At 38.4% G+C, this 13,676-nt stretch overlaps 1 protein-coding gene across 1 annotated transcript in view; it reads left to right on the top strand.

Annotated features, from left to right (window-relative positions):
- Window positions 1-13,676, top strand: part of EXOC2 (exocyst complex component 2) — a 207,734-nt gene that overhangs the window by 154,755 nt on the left and 39,303 nt on the right. The gene's annotated exons all lie outside the window — the stretch shown is intronic.

Below are 13,676 nucleotides of genomic sequence, written 5' to 3'. Positions count from 1 at the left end.
GACCTATTCTGTACTCTTACTTATGTCCTCCACTAATAATAATGTAGCATCTTGCATCCAAGGATCTCTAAGTGCTTTACAAACATTAAGCGTTACAATACCCCTCTAAGGTATTGTTATCCCATTTTGCAGAGGCAGAAAATGAGGCACAGAGAGGCTGGGATTTACCCAAGAACACAAAGCAGGGCAGTGTGGAGCCTTATTAAAACCTAGCAAACTTGATACCCCTACTCAAACCACTAGACAATTCACTTCCCTGGCAACAACTGTGATGTGACAAACACAGGATCAAGCAGAAAGCAAAACCTGGGCTATCAGTGGGAATAAGCCCTCATTCAAGCACAAATATTCTATCTGCAACACTGCTGACCGTGTACGGTAGCAGCTTCATGTTAAAGATGGTTTCTGTTTTTAAATACTCAAAGACACTAATCAAAGTATCCGTATAAAAATATTAAAGTTAGTTATTGGTTGGTGGGTGGGAAGCATATGGATAATCACTAATGTCTGTCTTAGTACTTGAACATTTTCTGATCCATATTTTTGGGGTTGAAATTTTTGGCTAAAAACTTTGGCTGGGAACTTCTATGCAAAGTTCAATCTAGAATGTGTTCTTTTTACAGCCAAGTTGTAAACTCTTTAAAAATAAGGTTTTAAATCGGAAAATCTGATAGACCCTAAACAATACAGCAGGCCTATTGTAATAAGTGTTATATTAATTTAAAATTTCTTTACACTGTGCAATTTAAATTTAATGAAACACTTAAAAATTTTATTAGTGTTTGGATGGGATTAGAATGCTGAACTTGTTCAGAGAATCAGAGTAATTTAACATTATTAAAACATTTTTCTTTGAACTGTGAAAAATCTTAAGCTTTCCAGTTACTTTAGATCTCTCCTAAGTGCAGATCGTTTCCAAATGTTAAATTTTGGCTTTAATAATTTTTAAGGCTTCCTTGTACAGTTTGTGCTAAGAAACCCCGGTCACTTTCAAAACCATACCACTTGAAATATAAAGGGCCGCAGTGGAGGTTCTTTGAAACTAGAAAGTGGGGGGGAGGGGGAATTTAACCTCTGTCTAATTATGCAAAATAACTGTGTAACTTCAATGAATACTGCACACCTAGCAACTCTGTTTGTCTTTTTTTTATTTTTTGAGGAGTTGTGAGGAGGGTGTAAAGGATCATCTGTTTACTCTAATAATATAATACAGGTCTACAAATCTGCCACAATCTGCCTATTGCTGTCTGTCATAAAGTCATTGTTGTCTTTTCTTAGGCACATGGACAAAATTGAGAGCTGTTTTTATGAAGCTGTTTGTCACAAAATATAAAGCCTGCACACTCAAGAATAATTATTACTGGTACGCCTTCTATGTGGTACCATACATTTGATTGTAACACAGATTCTACATTTTAAAAATATAATACGGGGAAATCTGGAATAAAAATGGCTGTCAACAGTGGGTGAAAGTCAGAATAATTGTTATCCTTCTGTTCATTGCAGTAGGGACCATGTTTGTGTACAAAGATGTTAGGTTTTACCAGAGAAAGTTAAAATGTTAAATGCTCCAGTCTGATAAAGAAAAAGAGGTCGTATGTGTGACGTTCCCCTCTGGTGTTATCTGGACTGGTGATCTGCTAGGTCACTCCAACCCTCAACTCTGAGAGCCAGCCTTACCCTGTTCTGCTGTGAGAACCCCCACTCCTGGCCTGTTCACGCACAGCCTCTGGCATGTAAGCTGCTCCTTGGATTGTGCAACCAAATGACACCAGCCAACATCTCCGGTCCCAGACGCAACCCTAGGAACCTCCGTCTTGCAGTGTCCCGTTATGCCCGCTGGACACCGCAAGCTTATATGAGTTCATCAATTTAACAAAGAAATTGATATGTACCAGGCTTGTTATCCCAAGGCTTGTTATTCTCTTCAAACTAAGCGCACTGCTTCAGGTAGAATAAGCAAACACATTTATTAACTATAAAAGATAGATTTTAAATTATTATACGTCAAAGCATAACAAGTCGGATTTGGTCAAATGAAATAAAAGCAAAATGCATTCTAAGCTGATCTTAACACTTTCAATGCCCTTACAAACTTAGATGCTTCTCACCACAGAATGGCTGGTTGCCCTTCAGCCAGACTCTCCCCTTTGAACAGCGCTTCAGTCGCTTGGTGGTGATGTATGTAGATCGAGATGGAAGAGGGAGGAAGAGCATGACAAACGTCTCTCCCTTTATCACGTTCTTTCTTTCCCGTTGGCTTCGCACCCCCCTCCCCTTCAGAGTCAGGTGAGCATTACCTCATCGCAGTCTCAAACTGACCAAAGGAACGGGGGGTGACTCACTCGAGAGTCCAACAGATCCTTTTGTTGCTGCCTAGGCCAGCGTCCTTTGTTCCTGTGAGGCTGGGCTGGGCTGGGTCTGTCCCATACATGTCCTTATGAGGTGTGAACTGACCCTCTGCTCTTAGAGAGTTTTTGCCTGGGCTTATTTTAAGCCATGAAGACACATTTTTGAGCCTCATAATTATATACATGAAATTACAACCTATAATATTACTATAACAACAATTACTATAACATCACCATAACAACAATGCTCAGTACATCATGAGCCTTCCGAAGACACCCGACATGACAAACTTTGTATTAGATACCACACAATCATATTATAAGGATGAACATGGGGGTGTAGGGTGTTTCCACGAGGTACAGAACATCACAGTATGGCCTTCTGCTGCAGTTGCCAGGGGACCCAAATTCAAAACCAGGATCCTTATCTTCCTTCAGATTCTCCCTAAGACTCCATTCTTCCTTAATACATACAGAACACTGCTAACTGATAATGGCTAGACAGCTGGTGAACTGAGACTACTGGCACTGATCTGGTCACTCGTCTCCATTAACAAACAAAATAAATCTAGAAATTGTGCACAGATCCAGTCTATGAAAAAATATGTTTACCGTTGTCTCCCTTTCCTTTGTTTACTTGCTTCAGCTCAGTGGGGCTGCTCATGTTGTTAAAGGTAGGAACATGCATAAGCCATTGTAGGATTGGGGCCCAAGATTGTAAATTCTAATGGCAAGAATTGGAGGTTTTTTTACTGCAGCACCTAACATGAAGGAGCCTTGACCTGTTCTAGACCTTTAAGTACTACTGTAATAATGAAATGCCATCAGCACAGCCTTCAGAAAGTGTGTTGGATTGTTCAAATGGGATATTACTTAGACTACCCAGTAAAAGACTGAACAAGCTGTAGATACGCACCTTGCAATTGCTGGAAAACCTTGCTTCTCAAGAAGAGACAACTTTAAAGTTGCATATTTCATAAATAAACTAAAATAAACCCTTCAAGAAATTCAGATGGCTCTCCTCCATTTCCTTTTTTGAGATCACCCCTATTTCTTCGCCACCTGGACTGTGAATCTTAAGTCACGACAGTGAGTTTAGCCGAAAGCAAGTTTATCCAAATGTCTTGGATAGTTTGAAGGTCAGATGTTGGGGTGGCCTCGTATGCAGGACACCCAGTGTTAGTTCCATATTGTTCCAAACATTTTCTCTATGATGTGGATCTTTTTGCATCATTTGGCTTCAATTTTTTGATAATCTCTTATAGTAATATTCATAATGTTTGAGTGACAACCCAAGTAAATTCATAAACATGGTATATCTCTAAACTCATTTTTCATTTTTGAAATTGCTGTCATTTCATCTTACAAAGACTATGACAGGTTGTTATTACTTTAAGGATGACTTTGGGAATTGTAAGTAGAATACATACCACTTTTGAGCTGTTTTGTGTATTGAAAGGTTTTAATAATATTAGGTTTTATAAAATCATGAAAAGACATCTTCAGGGTGATTTAAAAAACTGATGGATTTGAAAGAAAGAAATGAATATTCTTGTAGTCTATGGTTAGTTTGTGTTAATGAAAGGAAACATTGGTATAGATTTCTGGATTCTTGAGTATTTTTGTGTTTTGGTAGGGAGAGGTGATGGTTTTTAATGTAGATTTTAAATAAAGAAATTTGGATTTTTTTATGTTGCGCCTCCAGTATCTTCTAGTTATGTGTGTCTACAGCTACTCTCTTTTGTCTAGGAAGTGCTTTTGAAAAAGTGACAGGGTTTACATTGCACTGAATCCGTTTGCATTTTGTAGAATTTTTTTTCATTGGGGCAGATTTGGGCATAGGGGGTGGCAGATCTGATCCTGCACCACTAATTCAATTGGAGTTTGCCACTGATATCAGTAGGCTCATGATTGGGCCTTAGGTCTTCATTTTCCAAAGTGGTGGTGTGATGAGAGAGCGGTACGGAAGATGTGCAAATTAAAAAGTGTAGGCCTTTGATAACACATGGGAGAGCTGAAGTGAGGGGTGCAATTAGCTTCATTTTCCTGAACTGGGGATCAGCTTTGAAAAGTTTGGGAGACACTGTCCTAGGTAATGGAACAACAGAAACACAGTAGCTACAGAAACCATATTTGACTCCTAAGCTCTCTGAGGCTAGGAGTCTAGTACTACTGCATTTCCTATTTACATTTTCAGTAAAAGCCAACATAGGACACACCAAATGCAATACAAAGGGATTGTAACACTTTGTATTGAGGGAGAGTCTGAAATTATAGCAGTTTTCCTTATACCATCTACAATCTATGACAAGACTTTTGAGTATCACAGTGCTTTTAAAAAGCAGCTAGAACAACAGACTGATAGCGCAACAGAAAAGAAAATTGGAAGCCCCTATTTCTTGTGTCTTAAGCAGTGTGTTCAAGAGAGATGGCTTATTAATAGGGTAAGTGGTGATTTTGATAGGGAATTGGTGCTCAGATATCTAACTTACATGTTAGGATAAGGATTGGTTACATGTAACTATAAACTTGAAATTGTGAAATTATTTGAAGACTGTATTGTTGCATATAAATGCATATTTTCCCCAAGTGCATTCCTTGTTGCCATGTTAATAGACTGAAATTTGGTTTATTCTTGGTAGGTGTGTGTGTGAGAGAGAGAGAGAGAGAGAGAGAGAGAGAGCACGCGCTCTGTGAAGTACTGAATGTGCTCTACTCATATTGACTTCAATTCACTGTTAAGAGTGCCCTCCATTGTCAAGGCCTTTGCAATTTCCCTCCTGCCCAAACAGATGGAAATAAACCTCCTTAAACAAAACACAATTCTCTCATAACTACTGCCCATTCAAGTGCCTTGGCCTCCTCCCACCGGCAGTGCTTTTCAGATTCCTACTCCAGTGACCTCATTCCCTGCCCACAACTCCCATACAGAGTCTCCCCGTGCTGCTTTTCACTTCAAATTGTAGCGCCCTTGTGGTTCTCCTCCTATCTCCCTCTATCTAGTGCTGCTTCTCCTACCCCTTCAGTGGCAGGAGCAGGTCTCAGTCTGGTGGTTCTCCTGGTGACTAGTCAGGATCTGGTAGTGGCAGCTGGTCTGGCTCACTGTGACTCCTCCAGCTCTCTCTGGCGGCACCCATGAGTCAGATTTGAGGAGTAGGAGGCAAAGCCTTTTATAAGCAGCCTCAGCAGCAGATCCTGAATAGTTCCAGATCCAAGTTTTACGGCTTCTTGGTTTGGGCTATGAACCAGGGAACAGAGCCAGCACTTTCACACAGCTGCCTGGCTCTCTCTACAATTTGGAACCTCTGCTCTAGACTTAAGCACATGTTCAGATTAGAACATTAGCTGCAACAGTGTCACCACTTACTGTTCCCTGGTGCTGCTAGCCAATTCAAGCACAGAAATATGCAGACTCTAGTTTGTGCACCGTGAAATAATTGTCTGTTCAATTATTGAACTAAAATAGAGCACAACGAAGCACATACTTAATAATAATTTCCATTTTTGTGTGTTTTTAAAACTATTATTGTGATAATGGTAAATCTCACCAGCTGATGTCCACTAAGTGTATACAAATTACATCAATATAATGTGTCATGGCTTAAAAAAAGGAAAGTGGGGGAGAACTAGTTCAGGGATATAGCACTCTCGACTTCAGTTCTGGAAATTCTTGGCTGTGTTTTCCCCACATCCCTGGCCATCAGAAAGGTTGGAATCTATTCCCCTTTTCCTAATAACTCTCTGCAATCTGATTGTCTTAAAAAAGCCTTTCCCAAGCAAGATACCCTTCAAATCTGTCTGCTGGTAGTTGCACCTTTTTTACCTTTCAGCTAGTAAGTATATAGGTCCTTTTATATCATCATTATTTCTGTTGGCTTTTTCGCTTTCATTTGTGAGGAGACAGCATTTCTTCATGCTTACTGTCAATTATGTGAGAAGAATTTAAAGGAAACAAAGTACAGATCCTCAGAACGTATGCAGAGATCACCCACGCTTAGCCTTCGATTCTCTTGGCCTCTATCCCAAATGCATTCTGAATCTCTGATCTTTGAGTTATTGTCTTTTGTTTCCCCAAATTATGGCAAAAACCAGTGCACCACCAGCGGTTTATGTAGCTTCCATAACATTAATCAGTGTGCTATTTAATGTGGACCTGCTGTGAAAAAAAATTGATAAATGTATCAGACCGTTTTCAGTTTTACAAAGAAAATTGCTAATGAGCTATTTATAGCACATTGTTATATCTATTTTTTGTCAGTAGACTAGGGACTGATTTAGGACAAATGGGTTAAAAACAGGAAGTGTGGTTAGATAAGTAGGTAGTCTCTCCAAAGAGTTTCCAGAGCTTACCCACACATTCACATTTTCTTCTGAAACTACTATCAAAACAACGTTGGGTACAGTACCTTGAAATCCATCTCTATTTAAAGGAGGAATATTTTTCAGCGGTAGCAGGAAATGGCTCATAGAAAAGTTTTACATTCTTGTAAAAGAAAGTTCAAATGATGATCTGGAGTCATTGTCTGTAAATGTTTTCTCTCTGCTTTAATCAAATTGCAGCACTAACGGCATTTTAGTTGATTCAGATGTCTCTTATGAATTCCTACAAGCTTATAAATAGTACAATTATGTATAAAGTAGTTGTATTTTCAAACCCAGATTAGTTATGAGCACTGAATTTCTTCCACCGTTGCCTTTCCTTTTAAATGAAACTATGCTTATTTATGGATAGTTCTATCATAATTATATTTTAATGAATTGCTGCTACAATTGCAGGTGGCAAAATGAGTAGTCTAACAATACTATTTATAGAAGACATTTTATACACCATAAATCTATGGGGTACTGAGTCTGCTGAAGACACTGAAGATGATGCCTCTGTGGTGCTCTAGACTTGTAGTAGTTTCATTGGTAATACAGGAACAACATAATCCATTGCTTGTTAGCTGTCTTTCTGTGGTATAATGGTCCTGGGACCTCAGATTAAATTTAGATTTTTCCACCTAAAACTACATGGTGGAATTTTCAAAAGCACCTCAGTGATTTAGGGGCATACACCTTATGCTTATAATGTAAGTATATTTTTGTATGTCATTGAATAAAGAAAATGCATTTTTTCTAATAATTTGTAATAGAACTATGTTTGTCCATCATTAACCAGGCACTATTGTCCTGTTTAAAAATTTTCAATCTCTGCCTAAGGGAACAGAAATAATAATATATGACTAGGGTGACCAACCATAGAATGCAACATAGTGAATAGTCAAAGCAAACAAATAAGTGAAAATTATTCATCTAAAATATTTGGTGAGTGCTTGTAATTAGCATATTTTTAAAAAACTGGATCAGTTTGCAAATAATTAATTAATCTAAAAGGGGCCAAAGCAACAAAAAAAAATGTTAACAAATAGCTTGAGCAGTTTTAGTTAGAGTAAAGTAGGTGCCTTGATTGAGAGTTCTGTGTTATTTTTAGAGTCACTACCACATGTAATTATGCCATTTTAGGCTTCTCACATCCCTCATGCTTCAAATGTATGATTCTAGAAGAGTTTATGTCCCAAGAAACTAATTAGAGAGGAAGTCAAAAAGCATGATGACAAAATGGATTTTAAGTAATTAGAATGAAGCAGGCCTATCTACCGGGGGTAAGAAAATAGGCCACTGATGGTTACATATTGAATGAAACAGATTTCCCATCAGCCCACTTTGGAGGGAGAAACCTGCATGTTGTTGTGGAGAACAGAGGTGAGTTGCTTTGTTGTGTCCATGGGGAATTTCCAAGTCAGAACTCTTAATTTTTTTTTTAATCAAGCTGCTAGGCTAGCGGGTTAGATGATATCACTGTGTGGGTGGGGACACTTCAGTCAAATATCACATACTCATGTGCAGGTACTGTAGTTCAGGAAAGGCTTATGACTGCAAACATTTAAGGCTCATTCTTTTCTCACGTTTGTAGAATACCTTGAAAGGTTATGGGTTTTTAGAAGAAAAAGTTACTTTAAAATAAAACATATATTAACATTTTTAAAAATCTACCAGATCCCTCCTTGAGAAATTATAAACAAGTTTCTTGGAACTTGAGTTGCTGTTTTTCTAAAAGAGGGCATCAGAAGAAAAATAATCTCACAGTCAGTAATGTAATAGGAAATGGTAACTCTCTTTTACATTTGATCTCCTAAGATATCATACTTAAATATTTGAAGCCAATTTCTTTGAAAATTTAATGTAGATTTCTAAATTGTACTAGTAACAATACATTAAATCCCTTTCAATTAATACTTTAGTTTGCATAAAATGGATATATACAGATCAGACACATTAGACAGATGTTGATGCAAGTGATGGAGCTCTAAACAGCACTCTGGTACACCCTCATCCTTCCCAGCAGCTTGTGCAGGTAGGGTGTCTGGTCCTCTTGCAAGGACTTTGCCCCTGGACTTCACTGATAAAGAACATCTTTCACATCTGCCTTTGTCTGATTGGTTTAATCCCCCAATGAAGCTAATTTTCAAACCTTGGGATAGTGCTATGAAAGAGGTAAGAATAAAACAAATTTTACTTAATTATATTATCACAAATGATTTCTTAAATAATTCATTATAAGCTCATACACTTTTTTTACGACCTTTGCAACACATATAACATCTAGTAGTTCTGTATACTGAGTCCATAAAGGTCATTTACATGAAAAGTATGCTTTAAGATTACATTATAATTACTCAATATATTTTCTATCTGTGTTTGCATGATTCCATGCTTGCTCAGCATGAAATGAAATGGAAACATGGTGGCATATATAATATGCCCCAAAATTATGTCCGTAGTTAGCCATTTCATCCCATGGAGTGAACCAAAGGTTGGCTGTGCTGCTGATTGAAAAGAAAATGCATAGCATAGTGTTGAAAAAAATTATTAAAATAAATACCTCAGAGAGAAGAGATCTTACTATATACACAGTGTGTCAAAACAGATATTGTAAAACATTGGCAATGAAATTAGTGTATGAGAAGTGTACACGAATGAAAAAAATATTACAGGATGCCATCCGGACTCTAAAATTATAGAAAAGGTTTTACATGGCATTTTAGAAATAGGTGATCATGCTGTTAAAGAGTAATATAATACACTAGCATTAAGGAACAGAGTATGTTAGTTGTATAATCAACTTTAATTGTGGCATTTCCTGATTTTTGGGTGTCTAACAGTGCAACTTTAATTTTCTCTGAACGTAGGAAGTTTTGGGAAGGTATTTGGAATCATGCAAACACAGAGAGAAAATATATTGAGTAATTATAATGTAATCTTAATAAACCTCAAAAGTTAACTTCACAATTTTGTGGTGTTAAAAAGGACCTCCAAAAGAACTAGATGCATTTATAGTCATGTTAATTTTGTTACTTTATTGCAATAGACAAATGGTTACTCTTCCCCCACTCTGACTTTATTCTCATGAAGTTCTGCCATCCCCAGTCAATGTCTCCAGCTATCCTGATTTTCAGTATTAAACCACTGTTAGTCCTGGTAATGTATGGATGTGATAGCAATGCCAGAAATTACACACCATGTAAGAGAAGTGACTGTAAACTACAAGACTTTAATAACATTGAGGGATTTTTGGTAATAACATCAACCACGAGAGTGAACTTCAAAGAATTTTGATGCCACCAGAAACTCCAACGTGGCAATATAGTCTTGGGTGTTTTCTGTTTTTTTTTTTTTCTTTTGGATAATATAAACAGCTAATTTTTTAAAAGTATCTAATGAAAAACTTTCCTTTCCCTATCAGTGCCATAGCCATCAACCCACTCTTCCTTCCCTGCTCTTCTTTCTTTTCCTACTCTTTACACTTTCTCCTTTATAGTGGCACCTGAATTTTTTGCCTTTGATCATGACAGGACTGGCTTTAATTTAAACATTGCTTTGAATCACAGCAGATTCATACATGTTTCAGAATTTGTGTATGTGAGGCCACTCTATGAAGTGAAATATTTTGTATAAGAATGTGTCTGTACCAGGTATTGTGTTTTTCACAACATTACCTGTCATTCACTTATGAGTAAATCTATGTTTATTACCTTTTATGAATAGGCAGAAGTGTTAAAGTGTATTGAATTATATAAACACATAACTGACTATTAGTATTTTGGTATAAAGGACAAAGGTCTAAATGTTAATATTGTAGAATTCAGTTGATTTTGAATTTCCTTTATCATAAAATGAATGAAAAATGTTTAAATAAAAAAACTGTTTTGTTGATATCCATGCAATGTAGTTTCAAAGAGATTCAGATGCAAAGAATTTCAAAGCAAGTTGTGCTTTATAGTTTTGGAAGATGTCAAAGTATCAGCCTATTCACTGCTTTGTGGCATTGTTCTGTAATGCTTGATCATTCTTTATGAAGCAGTTGTGTGGAGATGGCTGAAAATTAGGGTACGTCCAGACTACCCGCCGTATCAGCGGGTAGCGATCGATTTATCGGGGATTAATATATCGCGTCTCGTCGAGACGCGATATATCGATCCCCGAACACACTCCCCGTCGACTCCGGAACTCCACCGGAGCAAGCGGCGGTAGCGGAGTCGACGGGGGAGCCGCGGCCGTCGATCCCGCGCCGTGAGGACGGGAGGTAAGTCGGAATAAGATTCGGTGACTTCAGCTACGGTATTCCCGTATCTGAAGTTGTCAGCTACGGTATTCCTGTAGCTGAAGTTGCGTATCTTACATCGACATCCCTTCCCCCCCCTCCAGTGTAGACCAGGACTTAAATACCCAGCATGCCCACATTGTGATTAAAATTGTACTATCAACCTCTGTATTCAAACACTGTTGACTGTGTGCTGACCTGCTGTGACCTAAGATAAGTCATTTTAATTTTCTGTGCCTCTGTTTCCCCTCCCACCTTTTGTCTGTCTTAACTTGGTAGATTATACGTTTTCTAAAAGAGATGCTCTAGCTGAGCCAAAATGTATGGGCTTGATATGGGAATACTGAGTGAAATTCTACAGCCTGTGTTATGCAGGAGGTCAGACTTATCATAAATGGTTCCACCTGGCCTTAGACTCTATGAATAACCTCTCTGGGGTAGGGACTGTCTCTCAGTATGCACACTGCCTCGTACAATGGGCGCTGATCTCAGTTGGGGCCTCAAGGCACTACTGTAATACAAATAATAAATAGTAGTCTGCCATGCTACTGACTAGCCTATAGTACAGTTTTATAACAAGGAAAACAAAATGCCCTGGCCACCGCGTTCAGGCAAATGGTACCAGCAGCAACCATTTTTTAAGCATTCATTAGATAATTCACTAGATAATACTTAGTCCTGCCTTGAGTGCAGGGGACTAGACTAGATGACCTCTCGAGGTCCCTTCCAGTTCTATGATTCTATGAATCTATGATTACTATCACCATGTGAACTGCGAAGCAGACAGCGTCTAAAGGAAATTCAACTCCTTTAAACAGTCTGATCTTAACTGTTACATGGCTTGTGGATATCGTTCGTTGGTTTCTATTTAAATGTCAACTACACAGCAGTGCTTAACGACTTTAATAGATATGTGCATTTTTTTCCAACGGCTACTTAATAGTTCCAAATAACACATTGCAAATGCTTAGAGCCGGGGTACAAAATTTGAGTGACAAAAAACTATCTGTGGCTTGTTATAAAGTTATAGAACTATACATCTGAAATTTGGTATGAGAATTTTTCATGGCACTAATATGAGCTAATTAAAAGTTCTTTGGAATTTTTGGAAAGAGTTGTCATACCTACATCAGAACAGCACAAAGAACAGGTGACTTTCTTAAGACAGAACTAATGATGACATGCATTCTGTCCTCCTTTCATACGTTCTGGTACGGTAGTCCTGTATTTTGTGTCTGGACAGCATATGAACCCACCAAGGACAGTCAAGTATAAGAGCAGTGCAACTACGCGTGAATCACATTCCTCTCAAATGGGTTGTCATACTATGTTTATTATAAGTGGGGGCGGGGGGAATTATTAAACAATGAGGCAAAGAAGTTCTGAGAGAGAGACTGAGTAACTATAAATGGCACAACTCACTGCTCAGAACATAGAAAGCTCAGAACAGTGAATTATGCAAATAATAATTGAGAATAGAATCAGATTTCATACTGCCAAATCTTTAGGTTCTTATTTCCACCAAAACACATATGCTAGTGCGCCTCCAGGCCACCAGGCGTTTCCACAAAGCATGCTGAATACTGGCCAACATTGTGGCATAGACCTACAGTATGAATCACTGTTCCCCTACACTAAAGATTGGGTCCTTGGAGCCGAGTACTTTTGATTCCCAAAGCCACCTCTAAACTCGGGTTCAGTTTCTGCTTCAGTTCACAGTGACTTAGATTTCTCATCAGCAAGTCAAATAGTTCAATCTTGAAAATTGTCTAAAAAAGGACTGGCGACATGATAACCATATGAAGAGCTTTTAATTTCTATGTCAGTGATTCATTCCCCTTATCTTTGGGGATTTTGAGACAATCAGAACTTGCAGTTGGCAGCCATAGGATCTCCCATGAGTTGTTCTTTCTCAAAACATCCTGCTTCCAGCCATGGAAAAACAGCAGCAGTTAGTACTCCTGCCTGTGTTTCTTTCTTATTTGCAGTGTTGTAGCTGTATTGGTTCCAGAATATAGAGGAAACTAGGTGGGTGAGGCTATATCTTTTATTGGACTAACTTCTGTTGGTGAAAGAGATGTGCTTTCGAACTCCACAGAGCTCTTCCTCTAAGAATTCTAGAGCTCGAAAGCTCATCTCTCACCAACAGAAGTTGATCCAATCAAAAATATCACCTCACCCATCTTGTTTCTTTCTAACAGTGAATTTGCCTCACAGCATGAGATTCTTCTTCAAGTGATTGCACATGTCCATTCCACTGTAGGTGTGTGCACACCTCGTGCTCAGTTCTTGGAGATTTTTCCCTCAGCAGTACTTTGGAGGGCAATGCGAGTGCCCTCTTGTGCCTCACATTTCTGCATGCAGGCATAAAGGGCCACACTGCCCTCGATGCTCCTCAGTTCCTTCCTACTGCTGGTGACAATTGTTGGAGCTCCAATCTTTGTATCTGCAAGACTTCTCTCTTTTAATGTATATAGAACCTGTAGAGTTAGCTTTTAGTCTAGTGTAAACTAAACTAAAGATATAGATATAAGAATAAGTATAGGATAGTAATTTTCTAGAGTGGGGTTCCCAGTTCCTTGTTATAGACTGGCCTCGGTACAGGACTAATTGTTCATTCTCCTGACTCCAGGGCCTGTTGCTCATGTAACAAGTCTATGCCAGTGAGTGACCCATGCCAC

This window comes from Malaclemys terrapin, chromosome 2, assembly GCF_027887155.1.
Source record: "Malaclemys terrapin pileata isolate rMalTer1 chromosome 2, rMalTer1.hap1, whole genome shotgun sequence".
Taxonomy (NCBI): domain Eukaryota; kingdom Metazoa; phylum Chordata; order Testudines; family Emydidae; genus Malaclemys; species Malaclemys terrapin.
This window is presented reverse-complemented; position numbering and strand designations above follow the sequence as displayed.